The sequence below is a fragment of the Lissotriton helveticus genome, chromosome 10 (genome assembly GCF_964261635.1).
Source record: "Lissotriton helveticus chromosome 10, aLisHel1.1, whole genome shotgun sequence".
Classification (NCBI taxonomy): Eukaryota; Metazoa; Chordata; class Amphibia; order Caudata; family Salamandridae; genus Lissotriton; species Lissotriton helveticus.
The window spans coordinates 341,659,067-341,672,443 of NC_136071.1; the positions used below are offsets into that span (position 1 = coordinate 341,659,067).

At 42.1% G+C, this 13,377-nt stretch overlaps 1 protein-coding gene across 31 annotated transcripts in view; it reads left to right on the plus strand.

Moving 5' to 3' along the window:
* The window catches only part of MAP4 (microtubule associated protein 4), a 1,839,191-nt gene that overhangs the window by 611,426 nt on the left and 1,214,388 nt on the right, over positions 1–13,377 (plus strand). The gene's annotated exons all lie outside the window — the stretch shown is intronic.

The window sequence follows — 13,377 nt, forward strand, 5'->3', positions numbered from 1 at the left end:
GAGATCACAGAACAACTGCCAGATGAGTACAAGTAGAGGGCAAGTGCCGTGTTGCAGGGGGGCAATACATGTTTGACATGTGCACTGGATACCCAGACACTGCCAGTAGGTAGCTCTTCATGGCCACCACCTTGTTCAGGCACACTTGGCTGGGAATCTCAGGATTTCAACTGGAGATCCAGTCAGCTGTAATCAAAATGCCCTTCACAGAGGACAGTCTGTTTGGAGAGGCAGTAAACGAAGTGCTTGAGCATCTGAAAAAAGATAAAACCACCAAGGCCAGGGAACACCTACAGTATAAGGCAACATTCTGAGGCCATGCCCAGAGGAAAAGAAGAGCCTCAAGATGAGTTGTGCAACCACAAACGACTCACAACCTTCAGCCATCAATGAGTGAGGCCACCACTCCTCCATAGTTGCAATACTGCTCAAGTGTCTGCCATTTCACGAAACGGGGAACCCTGAGAGGGATAAAAACCACACCAGTAGGAGACTGCTCACAAGGAACCCTCCTACACAAGTCACCGGTAAGGGGAAGAATAAGTATTCCTGAAGGAATGGGAGAAGATCATCTTGGACAAATGGATGCTAAATATTTTAAAATAGGGCTACTGAATAGAGTTAACAATGCTACCTCCAACACCACCACCAAAAATGCAGAGCATAAAAGTAGAAAAACAGCGATGACTACAACAGAAAGTGAAAGACCAATTAAGCAAACAAGCTATAGAGATAGTACTCCATAACCCAAGACTCAAAGGGGTGTACTCAAACTATTTTCTGGTACCGCAACCACACAAGATGTTAAAACCAATTCTAGACCTAAGATCACTAGACAAATTCATAAAGTCGCTAAAATTCAGCATTAATGTGCTACAGGAAGTCATCCCTCTAATAGGGAAAGGAGACTACATGGCAATCATAGACCCCCAGGGTGCATACCTACACATACCAGTAAACAAATGACGCAAACAATTCTTCAGGTTTGTAGTGAAAAAAACCACTACCCATTCAAAGTACAACCATTCGGGATAAAATCAGCTCCATGAGTGTTATCAAAATGTTTAGCTGTGGTCGCAGCACACCCTATACGAAAGGAAATGTACATCAAAGTATACTTGGACGGCTGGTTAGTGAAAGCAAAGACAAGCAACTAGTGCAGGAAGAATATCAACAAGGCCATATAGACTCTACATGCGCTAGGTTACTCAATCACGCAAAATTGTCATGGAACCCAGACACAAAGAAGACATTCCTGGCGGCAATCTTGGACTCACTGCAAAGGTGACACTAGGGAAAGAGTCATAGCGATCATAGAGCAAAGTGGCCTCTACCAAAAGGGGCAGCTTCTGACAATGAAGACAGTGGGGAAAATGGTGGCCTCCTGCTTTCTCCTAGTGCCACATGCAAGGCTACACAAAGACCATACAGGAATGTGTCCAACAACAATGGTCACAGTCAACTAGGAGTTGGGACAATCTAGTGGTTGTTATGGACAAGGTATGCAGTGGCTGAATTTCCAAAATCTGATAGTGGGGAAACCATTTAAATCACCAACTCTCTCAGTGACCATTGCAATTGACGCACCCCACATAGGATGTGGAGCTCACATGAACAACTTAAACATCAGAGGCCTCTGGAACTCTGTGGAAACAGTGCAACATACAAATGTACTAGAACTGAAGACTGTAATCCTAGCACTGAAAGCCTTCCAGAAATATGAAACAGGAAGGTTAATTCTGATTCAACAACATAACAATGTTCTACCTGAATAAGAAACTGGGAACAAGGTCCTACCCGCTATCGACATTGGCCCTGGAGATTTGAAGATGACTTATAATGAACAGAGTATCACTAGTAGCAATACACCTACCGGGTAAACAAAATACAGAAGCAGACGGGCTAAGCAGAAAAGCAAGCACCACACACGAATGGGAGCTAAAACAAGAAGTGCTGTTGCAGATCTTCCAGATATGAGGGACACCACAAGTAGATCTATTCGCAATGCACAACAATGTGAAATTCCAAAGCTTCGCATCTGGGTTTTACCACCAAGAGTCTCTGGGAAATGCCCTGTCGATAAAATGGCCAGATAGATTTGCTTGCCCCTTTCCACCAAACCCAAAGATACTGATGGTGATCCAGAAGGGCAGACAGGAACAGGTCAACCTAATCCTTATAGCCCCACAATGGGCTAGACAGACCTTGTTCTCAGACCTCATGGAAGTATCCCAAGGCCAGTAATTTGCACTTCCAGCACACCGAGACCGGTTAACGATACAGGGGGCAGGTATGGCACCCAGAAACAAATGCATTCAGTCTAGCAGCCTGGCTCCTGAAGACATAGTTCGGCGACCTCAATTTGCCAAGGAGAATGATGCAGATTCTAAAGGGAGCACGGTGAACAACAACAAAGAAATGCTACAGAAACAAATGAAAGATTTCAACAATAGTGCAAACAGGCTAGGGAAACAGACTGGACACAGGGTGCCACAGTCATTAGATATGACTCACCTACTGGACAAACATCTTTCCTATGGTTCTATCAAGGTTCACCTAGCAGCCATTGTAGAGTATACAAGAGGCATACTAGGGTGCGTTTTTCCCTCACCTTACTAGAGGTAAAATGCTTCCTGGAGGGAGGAAAGAAGATGAAACACCCACAAGAAGCGTGCTCATGCCTACATGGAACCTAAATGTCTTTCTCGCGCAACTAATGACCTCACACTTCAAGCCAATGCAGAGTGCACCACTCCAATTCCTAACTCTCAAAACTGTGTTCCTCATCGCTATCATCTCACTAAGGAGAGTCAGTGAAATACAAGTGCTCACCATTCAGCAACAATATCTGCGGATACACAGAGATAAAGAAGTAATGTGGACAAACCCACAGGCTCTACCTATTTGGGTGTCAAAGTTCCAAGTTAATCAAGCCATCCACTTACCGGCATTTTTTTCAGCAGCCTAAAACATAAGCCTACAGAGCATTGCACACACTAGATGTTCAAAGAGCAGTTATGTACTACTTGGAAAGAACAAAACCCATCAGGAAAGGAAAACAGTTATTTGTGTCCGCACGCACACAATGGATAGTGCAAATGATTCAATGCTGTCACAAGGCAGGGGGAGCAACACTTACAGAAAAACAGCAGGCACCTTCAACAAGGAGAAAGGAGACAAACCTTTCCTTCCTAGGCAGTGCTGCACTAGAAGACAATTGTGCAACTATTACATGGTCATCTGTAAATACCTTCACAAAATGACTGCGTGGACACTCAGATCAACTAAGAGGCACAAGTGGGACAAAGAGGGCTGAACAATTTGTAGACGCACACACTCTAAAGGACCCAGCCTACCTACAGGAGGAAATAACGCTTTATAATCAATGCACAGCATGTGAATCCAGAAAAGATTCACACTGCACAATGGAATGGTTACTTACCAGTAGTAGTTTTACAGCTTGAAGAATTTTCTGGATTCAACTGCGACACACCCACCCCCACCAGTGTAATTACAAACTCAACAAGGATTTCACTAAAGAACATAAACGAAAAAGAATCTGAAGAGGCGACTGCATCAAGGGATTTCCAGGGCATACATGGGACGTCACACAAGAAGAGATTTAACTCCTTCTGTGATCATGATGGAATGGTTCCCCTTATCCCCCATCCCCCCAGAGGCAGAAAGCCCACATTACAAAGTTTGATGTTTGCAAAGGATTCTGAGTAAGGGATCATGGTGAAGGGCACACAAGTCACCTCATCCTGGATTTCCCTTGGTGTCTAGTTTGAAAAAAATGTACAGGTTTGCTAGGTTTCCCTAGGTGTCGGCAGAGCTAGGGTCAAAAATCCACAGCTAGGCACTTTGTGAAAAAAAGGGTCCGTTTTCACTAGAAAAATTTGACTTTTTTCCCCAGCTAAATTTGAGGTTTGCAGGGGATTCTGGGTAGAAAAATATGGGGGAATGCACACAAGTCACTCCTCCTTGGACTCCTCCAGGTGTCTAGTTTTCAGACATTTCTTGGATTGGTAGGTTTCCCTAGATGGCTGTCGAGCCTGGGATCATTACGCATGTGACTCGCTCGCAAAACAAAGTCTTTTGTAATCGATAGTTTTGAAGTCGCCACAGTATGTTTTGGGATATTTCCTGTCACTGGCACTAGGCCTACCCACACAAGGGAGGTACCATTTGTATCAGGAGACTTGGGGAAATGTTGGCTGGGTGGGTGGAAGTTTGTAGCTCCCCACAGGTTCCAGAACTTTCCTTCACAAAATGTGAGGAAAAATAATTTTTTGACAAAGTTTGAGGTTTGCAAGGGATTCTGGGTAACAGAACCTAGTGAGAGCCACACAACTCACCCCATCCCGGATGTCCCTGGGTGTCTAGTTTTAAAAAATGTATAGGTTTGCTAGGTTTCCTTGGGTGCTGGCAGAGCTAGGGTCCAAAATTCACAGCTAGGCACATTGTGAAAAAAAGGTCAGTTTTCACTAGAAAAATATGATGTGTCCATGTTGTGTGTTGGGCAGTTTCCTGTCGCAGGCACTAGGCCTACCCACACAAGTGAGGTACCGTTTGTATCATGAGACTTTGGGGAACACAGAATAGTAGAAGAAGAGTTTTTACCAATTGACTTTCTTTGCAATTCTGTTTTCCAACTGTAAGACAATGTACAAAAGGTCATTTTGAAAAATGTCCTCTAATTCACATGCTTGTATGGGTACATACAATTTCGGAGAAGTGCAAATAACCACTGCTTCTAAAAACTATATTTTGTTCCCATTTCGGAAATATATACGTTTCCTTGTTACCTATTTTTCACTCTTTATATTTTACCAAATGAACTGCTATACACCCTTCACACATTGAAAAAACATTGCAAGACGCAGCTCAGTTATTGGCTCTGGGTACCTCTGGTTCTTGGTGAAGCTACAAGTCCTATATATCCCCGCAGCCAGAAGGGTCCAACGGACTTCACGGTATATTGCTTTAAAAAATCTGCTATACTTAGGAGAAGTTACAGGTGAAAACGTTGGCACAAATGGCTGTTTTTTTCCAACTCAATTTCATTGTTCATCTCAATTGTTAGTTTCTATAGAAAAACCGTCAAGGATTTACACAAATGACCACTTGCTGAATTTAGAATATTGTCTACTTTTCAGAACGGTATAGTTCTTTGGGATCCATTATTGCTTTCACACCTAATTTCTACAAATAACTGGAAGGTTGGAACCACAAAAAATAGGCTATGTCCCAGTAAAATGCCCAAATTGTGTAGAAAATGTTGGTTTTCTGACAAGCCTGCCGGTTCCTGAAAGCTGGGACAATGGTGAGTTTAGCACCACAAACCTTTTTTGATACCTTTTGCTGGGGAAAAAAGACGCTTTCTTCTGCTGCCAATTTCTTTTCCAATTTTCCTAAAAAAAAATATTTAAAAAAATTAGCTGCATTTGGCCAATATGTCAATCCCCTCCAGAGGAATCCACAAACACTGGGAACCTTTAGAATCCTCAAGATGTTGGAAGAAAAGGACGCACATTTGGTGTGGATACCTTATGTGGACAAAAAGTTACAGGGGCCTAAGCGCCGACTACCCCAAATAGCCAAAAATAAAAAAGGCTTCGCACGGGGGTGAGCCTAGCAGCAAAGGGGTGAAACCCAAATTGTTTATGCCCACCAAAAAGAGGAGCAAGACAAGGAAACTATTGCGGACCCAACCACTAGATGGCGGAATAATGCACAGCATTTGAATTAATAAAAAAAATATTCGAGCTGCAAAACTTCTCTTACTGTTTAGTAACCATTTTGTTTTCTGAAATATTTTGATTAATGCATTGGTTTAGGATCAAGCTGCACCTGCTGGTAAATGGCTTTTTTTTTTTAGTTCACCCATCAATCCCAATCCTGTATAATTGTTAATAGAAGATAGCAATTAAACATTTATATAATCGTTTTTTTTTTAAACTTTAATACTCGTCATTGTTCAGCAACAGCGCGACACACTCACTTTAACCCTATACGGGATTGCAGAACAGACTCACTTGGGCAAGAAAATATTTTAACTTTTTCCAAAATCTGATCTTGAGGTCTTTGTTTTCCCAGCCGGTCCTGCAATAAGATGATTGCCATTTGGGCATCCAAAAACCGTGCCGCAGATTTTGAAGGACACCCTATAGGAAGCCAATGGAGTGGTTTGCTTAAATGCCTCACTACGACATTCATGTTTTTCTTTAGTTTAAAGAATATACAGGCAATGTGTCATCCATGCAATGCATGCTCCCTGTGGGCACAGTGATATCTTTTGAATTAGAAGCAAGAGGGATGACCATAAGCTCGCAAGAGTATTTGGCAAAGAGAGTGGAAACAGTGACCGTAGTGGGGATAATGAGAGCACAAAGCCAAAGGCGGGTCCTTACACATCTATGCACCTGGCTTGAATTAGGTATTCTGACAGCTAAGATGGCTGCCACGGGGCTGCATAGAAGAGTAAAAGCATCTGCCAGCGATACCTGCTGTGTTACAAACTCACATGTGCTGGTGTCAGAGGATGAGGGGAGCAGTTGGCTATCAGGGTGCTTCTGGTGATTAGAGGCAATGCTAGCACAGAGAGTGGGAGAGAGGAAAACTCCTGCAAGAGTGAGAGGTAGTAGTGAGATTTGTGCACCTGAGGGAATAAGGCGCTTAAACAGGTGTGTGAAACACATTAGAAAACCCACCAGAGCAGAATTCATGATGGCAGTCCTGAATAGGAGTGTGAGAAACATCCCACAGCTGATTCCCAATTTGGATCATTTAGAGAGCCAAGTGCACACGCTGCTGGCAAAGGAATCGCATCTTCAAGGAAGAGAGCTGCTTGACACTGCTTAACCTCTTCGATGCTGATGACGGAGCCGCTCCGTCATCAGCCGCGGTGGTTCTGTGCTGATGACGGAGCGGTTCCGTCATGGCCCGACCGAGGCGCCTGCGCGGCGCTGAAGCGTTCTATTGAGCGGGCGGGGCCATGACGGAACCGTTCCATCGTCCGCACAGCTTACCCGAGGATGGTGACTGAGCGGTTCCGTCACCAGCGTGTGAGCGCCGCGCGGGCCCTCGCCCCCTTAGCGCTGCGGCGGAATAGCCGCCGCAGCGAAGGTGTTAAGGGGCGCATTGCTGACATGGCTCTTGAGGACACATTTAAGCAAGAGAGGCAGGTAAAGACGCTACTGGCAAAAGTGAGAGCCTTCATACCTATATTATATATATATATATATATATATATATATATATATATATATATATATATATATATTATATATATATATATATATATATATATATATATATATATATTATATATATATATATATATATATATATATATATATATATATATATATATATTCACTGAAAAAACCATAGGTTTCAGGCCTTATATAGTTAGGAATTAGCATTTAAAAAACCTTTGAAATTCACCCAAAAAACTAAGTTTTAGGGGTGTTATAGTTAGCTGGACATTTCACTCATACAAAACCATTGAAATTGCTCCTATATAGTTAGTTGTACTAACTATATTTCGCGCACCCGCAATCCACTGCTGATGATGTCACATATTACATCATTCATGACATGGTCAGTGACATCACTGATGACATCTCAAATGACATCACTGATGACATCATCCAGTGAATGTGGTTTGCTTCGTTATTTAAATATGCATGATATATATAGCAATTTGCATTGAAGGAGTGGATATATAAAAATAAATATTTGGATGGAGGATTTAGTATCAGTGTAATTGACTGTTTACTTGACCAATTTATAGTGTCTCACTAAATATAGTGGATAGTGACTAAACTGTTTGAATATCTGTATCACTTTGTCAGTTGTTGTGTAAACTGGTTCTCCAGTTGGTTACTAGCTATGTGAAAGTCTATATTAGTTATTGATTAGTTAACTGAGTATTTGTATGGGAGAGTGAATGTGTGTGTGGTTCGGTGGGGGGTGTGTGACTGCCCAAAGATGTGTGAATAGTCGATTCACTAGATATATGAAGTTAAAACTACATGTTCTAACAGTTGTTTGGGTGAGTGAATATCTTTATGGGTGTGGTGATGAGCAAATATATTTCTCAATGGTACATGTCCAACAAACTAGAAAAGTAAAAGGCAGTGTATGTGTCAGTTGTTGTATATAAATAAGTATACATAAGACTCAATGATTGTGTGAGTGACTGTATGGATAACTTTATACTTGTAATAATGATTTTATAATTCACCAAGTATGACTTACTATCTAAATGAATAGTTGTGTTTGTATAAGTGTGTAGCTAAGTAAATATGTAAGTATGATCCATTGTTTGCATAAGTGAGTAGGATGACTTCAGATGTGAATAGGATGTGTGCTGGTGTGTAATGTCGATTTAGGTGTACAAGTATTTTTGATAGTGTTCTATTGTTCATTGACAGCATGTTTAAGTGAATCTACAGGTAAGTGATTAGATGTGTGTATACATCTATGAATCACTGAGTGGGTTTTTAGATACTTGTATTCCTGTAACAATCGATTCAAATATGATACTCTGTATTTTACAAAGAGTGATGAAAGATTTTACTAGTGTATGAAAAGGTGTATGTGATTGCCACATGGATGATGTCATCAGTGATGTCACTGACCATGTCATGAATGATGTAATATGTGACATCATCAGCAGTGGATTGCGGATGCGCGAAATATAGTTAGTACAACTAACTATATAGGAGCAATTTCAATGGTTTTGTATGAGTGAAATGTCCAGCTAACTATAACACCCCTAAAACTTATAGTTTTTTAAGTGAATTTTAAAGGTTTTTTAAATGCTAATTCCTAACTATATAAGGCCTGAAACCTATGGTTTTTTCAGTGAATTTCAAAGTTTTTTTAAATGCTAATTCCTAACTATATAAGGCCTGAAACCTATGGTTTTTTCAGTGAATTTGCAAGGTTTTCTTAATGCTAATTCCTAACTATACAAGACCTGAAAGCCCACCAGGAATCTCCAGTATGCGCCAGGGGACTGCATTGCAGAGAGGTGTAATGAAGCCACGCCCCTTTTTACACCTCTCTGCAACGCAGCCCCTGTGCATGTTTGAAGAGGGGGGAACTAATTCCCCTTGCATACTGGTGGCCCCTGGGGGCCAACTAGCCCACCTGGAACCTCCAGTATGCGCCAGGGGGCTGCATTGCACAGAGGTGTAATGAGGCTATGCCCCTTGTTACACCTCTCTGCAACGCAGCCCCCTGCCGCGTTTGCAGAGGAGGGACTAATTCCCCTTGCATACGGGGGGTCCCTGGGGGCCAACTAGCCCACCAGAGCCTCCAGTATGCGCCAGGGGGATGCATTGCAGAGAGGTGTAATGAGGCCACACCCTTTTTTACACCTCTCTGCAACGCAGCCCCCGTGCATGTTTGAAGAGGGGGAACTAATTCCCCTTGCATACTAGGGGTCCCTGGGGGCCAACTAGCCCACTTGGAACCTCCAATATGCGCCAGGGGGCTGCATTGCACAGAGGTGTAATGAGCTATGCCCCTTTTTACACCTCTCTGCAACACAGGCCACTGGCGCGTTTGCAGAGGGGGGACTAATTCCCCTTGCATACTGGGGGTCCCTGGGTCACATCTGCCCAAACGCCGATATTCCGAACGATTGAAAAATACTTTTCTTGAGAAACATTTGGATTTGGATTATCATGTCCTATTCTTTGGAAGTTTTGAAAGACTGACTTTGAGGATGCTATAAATTACTCAAGTCTGCCCGAATTGTGTGGGTAAAATTGATACCTAGTCACTTTGAATAAGGATGTACTTACGTCTCGTCTAACATTTGGAAGAAATATCTAGTTATATGACAACAGGATACTGACATAACTTGAAGGAAATAAGAACGCCCTGAAGAAGTTCTGTTGTACAGAACGAAACGTGTTGGCTGGCTGTGGTACATAAACTTAAGGAAAATAAAAGCATTTGAATATACACCAAGATTCAGCGCTTCAATAAGGACTCGAAGTGATATGATTTGATTGGACTTATTGTGCAAGTGGTGCTGTGCCAAACTTTGGAATATTCTCCACTACTCTCTACTACTTACTCTCTCCTACTCCACTACTCTCTAATACTCACTCTCTACTACTCATTCTCTACTATTCTACTACTCTACTACTCTCTCTCTACTACTCTCTCTCTACTACTCTCTCTCTACTACTCTCTCTCTACTACTCACTATCTACTACTCACTATCTACTACTCACTATCTACTACTCTCTACTACTCACTCTCTACTACTCACTCTCTACTACTCACTCTCTACTACTCGCTCTCTACTACTCACTCTACTACTCACTCTCTACTACTCACTCTCTACTACTCACTCTCTACTACTCACTCTCTACTACTTACTCTCTACTATTCTCTACTACTCGCTCTACTACTCACTCTCTACTACTCACTCTCTACTTCTCACTCTCTACTTCTCACTCTCTACTTCTCACTCTCTACTTCTCACTCTCCACTACTCACTCTCTACTACTCTCTCTACTACTCTCTCTACTACTCACTCTCTACTACTCTCTCTACTACTCTCTCTACTACTCTCTCTACTACTCTCTCTACTACTCTCTCTACTACTCACTCTCTACTACTCTCTCTCTACTAGTCTCTACTACTCACTCTACTACTCTACTATTCTCTCTCTCTGCTACTCACTCTCTACTACTCTCTGCTACTCACTCTCTACTACTCTCTACTACTCACTCTCTACTACTCAGTCTCTATGCATGTTATTTACATGAAAGTTTAAAAAACACTAATAAAAGCAAAGCTAAAAAGCCACCTCATTACAAACAGAATGGCTTTAACTTAAACGAGGGCGAGATCTATTGCATTTTCAATGCTAGTTTACTTTGGTTCCATCAAGAAGGCATTCAGATGTCACACATTTGCCATAAATTCTGAATGTTAGCACTCTAGTTGCTCATTAGATCACTGTAGTAAAGCTACTGCTCACCAGGGAAGTCTGCTGCTGGTATTCAAAGTGCATGTTTCAGTCTGCATGTCAGAATTGTTTTAATGAAATTGAAGAGAATTTGAGAAGTCACTCAAAATGTGCCCTAATTTTTCTTTCTGAAGCACTAATCATACTTTCTATGGCAAAATGAACCCCCTCACTTCCTTTTTAAATTAAATGTTTTCAGACTTACCACTTCATTCCAATTAAGATGGCTTCTGGTGTGCCATACTTTTGTCATAAGTAAGACTGTTAGCGCTCTAGTTGTTCTTTAGAACACTCTGGGGCATTCTGTCATTGGGCTATACTTGGGCTACATTTGAGCTCTTTTGTCTCTGGTGGCCATCTTGAGAGACTGCATGTCAGAATTTTTTAATGAAATTGAAGAGGATTTGAGAAGTCACTCAAAATGTGCCCTACTTTTTCTTTCTGCAGCACTAATCATACTTTCTATGGCAAAATATACCCCCTCATTTTGCTCCTTTTTAAATTAAATGTTTTAAGAGTTACCACTTTATTCCAATCAAGATGGCTTCAGGTGTGCCATACCTTTGTAATAAGTAGGACTGTTAGCGCTCTAGTTGTTCTTTAGAACACTCTAGGAGGCTGCAGTAGAACACAAAGGAATCAACTGACAGTCTCTGTCCTTGTTGGATGTACATGTTTTACTGAGAATGTCAGACTTCATTCTCACTTGACTGAGAAAGATAATGTGAATTTACAGAAAATGTGCTTTCAGTTTAGCTTATAGATCCCCTTCCAAACCACTGTGGGAAAAGCATGAGATAATAGTTTTCTTTAAAACATGATTCATGATATCCCAGCAGAAGGCTTTTTCACATGGTAAAATCACCTTAGAACACACCACAATTCCTAAAATGAGTATGGTACCATCAACAAATGATTTATAATGTAACTAAAGTCCTAAAACCCTCTATTAACTACAATGCTATTTAATGAGGTGCTATCATGTATATTGGTCCCAAGATGGCTGCCAACACTTCTTGGATGAAGTGCTGACAGCCAATCAGATCAGATGTGTGGTTAGGCTCCGCCCAGATATATATATATGTGTTTTTGAAGTTAATTTTCATAAAAACCACTGGAGCAATTTTCACCAAATATAGCAAAGGCACTTCTGCGTACCAGTCCCTACAATTTTGCCAAGTTTGGTGTAATTCCGTTTAGCGGTTCGGGCTGTAGACTTGTCAGAACGTCCTATAGAAATTAACATGGGGAAAACACGTTTTGGGACCCCCCTTTTTTCTCAGCCCCCACTTCACGAATCCCCCCGAAACTTTCAGAGAAGGAGCGCAGCGGAGCTGGCCAAAATTTTGGAAAATTACACGCAAATTCCTCAACCGGCGCCAAAGTTATTCCCAATAGAATGTTGCGGATTTCCTATGGTAGCCAATCCTAACTATATATACCTACTGGCTATCGCGTAATATATATATATATATAAATAAAAACCCCAGTGGGAGTGCAAAGTGTCCTGTTTATCCTGCGCTGCTCGTCATTCTCAATGACTAATGTGTACTACAGATACCAGCAGGCTTTGCGAAGAGCCAACGCGCATGGGGGTAGGTATCAGGATTATAAAGAGTGCACACGCTGCTTTGCGCTGTTCAGACATTGCCTATGAAAAAGTGCTTCTGAGCACGAAACGCGTCGGCGAAATTTTACCACACTGCTGCAAGATGTTATGCTAACTGGGCTGCAACTTCCTCAATAAACTAAAGTAATACCTACCTTTGTGTGGCTTTTCCAAATGTGGCAACTCTTGTGTTTTTTGGATTTAAACGGCTGGCCCCAGAAGTGGAAAAGCCCAGCTGCATGGAAGCGGTCCGATGGTGGTTTCTACAGTCAATCACCGTCTTGGGAAAGGAGGTTGTTTTTGGAAGGTATGACGAGCAGCGCAGGATAAACAGGACACTTTGCACTCCCACTGGGGTTTTTATTTGTCCCAAATTGACAACGCAATTGTAACTCACTGGAGAATGACTAATGTGTACTACAGATACCAGCAGGCTTTGCGAAGAGCCAACGCCCATGGGGGTAGGTATCAGGATTATAAAGAGTGCACACGCTGCTTTGCGCTGTTCAGACAACATTGCCTATGAAAAAGTGCTTCTGAGCACCAAACTCGTCTGCGAAATTTTACCACACTGCTGCAAGATGTTATGCTAACTGGGCTGCAACTTCCTCAATAAACGAAAGTAATACCTACCTCTGTGTGGCTTTTCCAAAAGTGGCAACTCTTGTGTTTTATATATATTCCGCTCCAGTGTCCACCGTCAACGAGTCACTCTGTAGGGCGGGAGCTGCAGCGCGGTGGTGTTCCGCGCAAATATGAAAGCTCC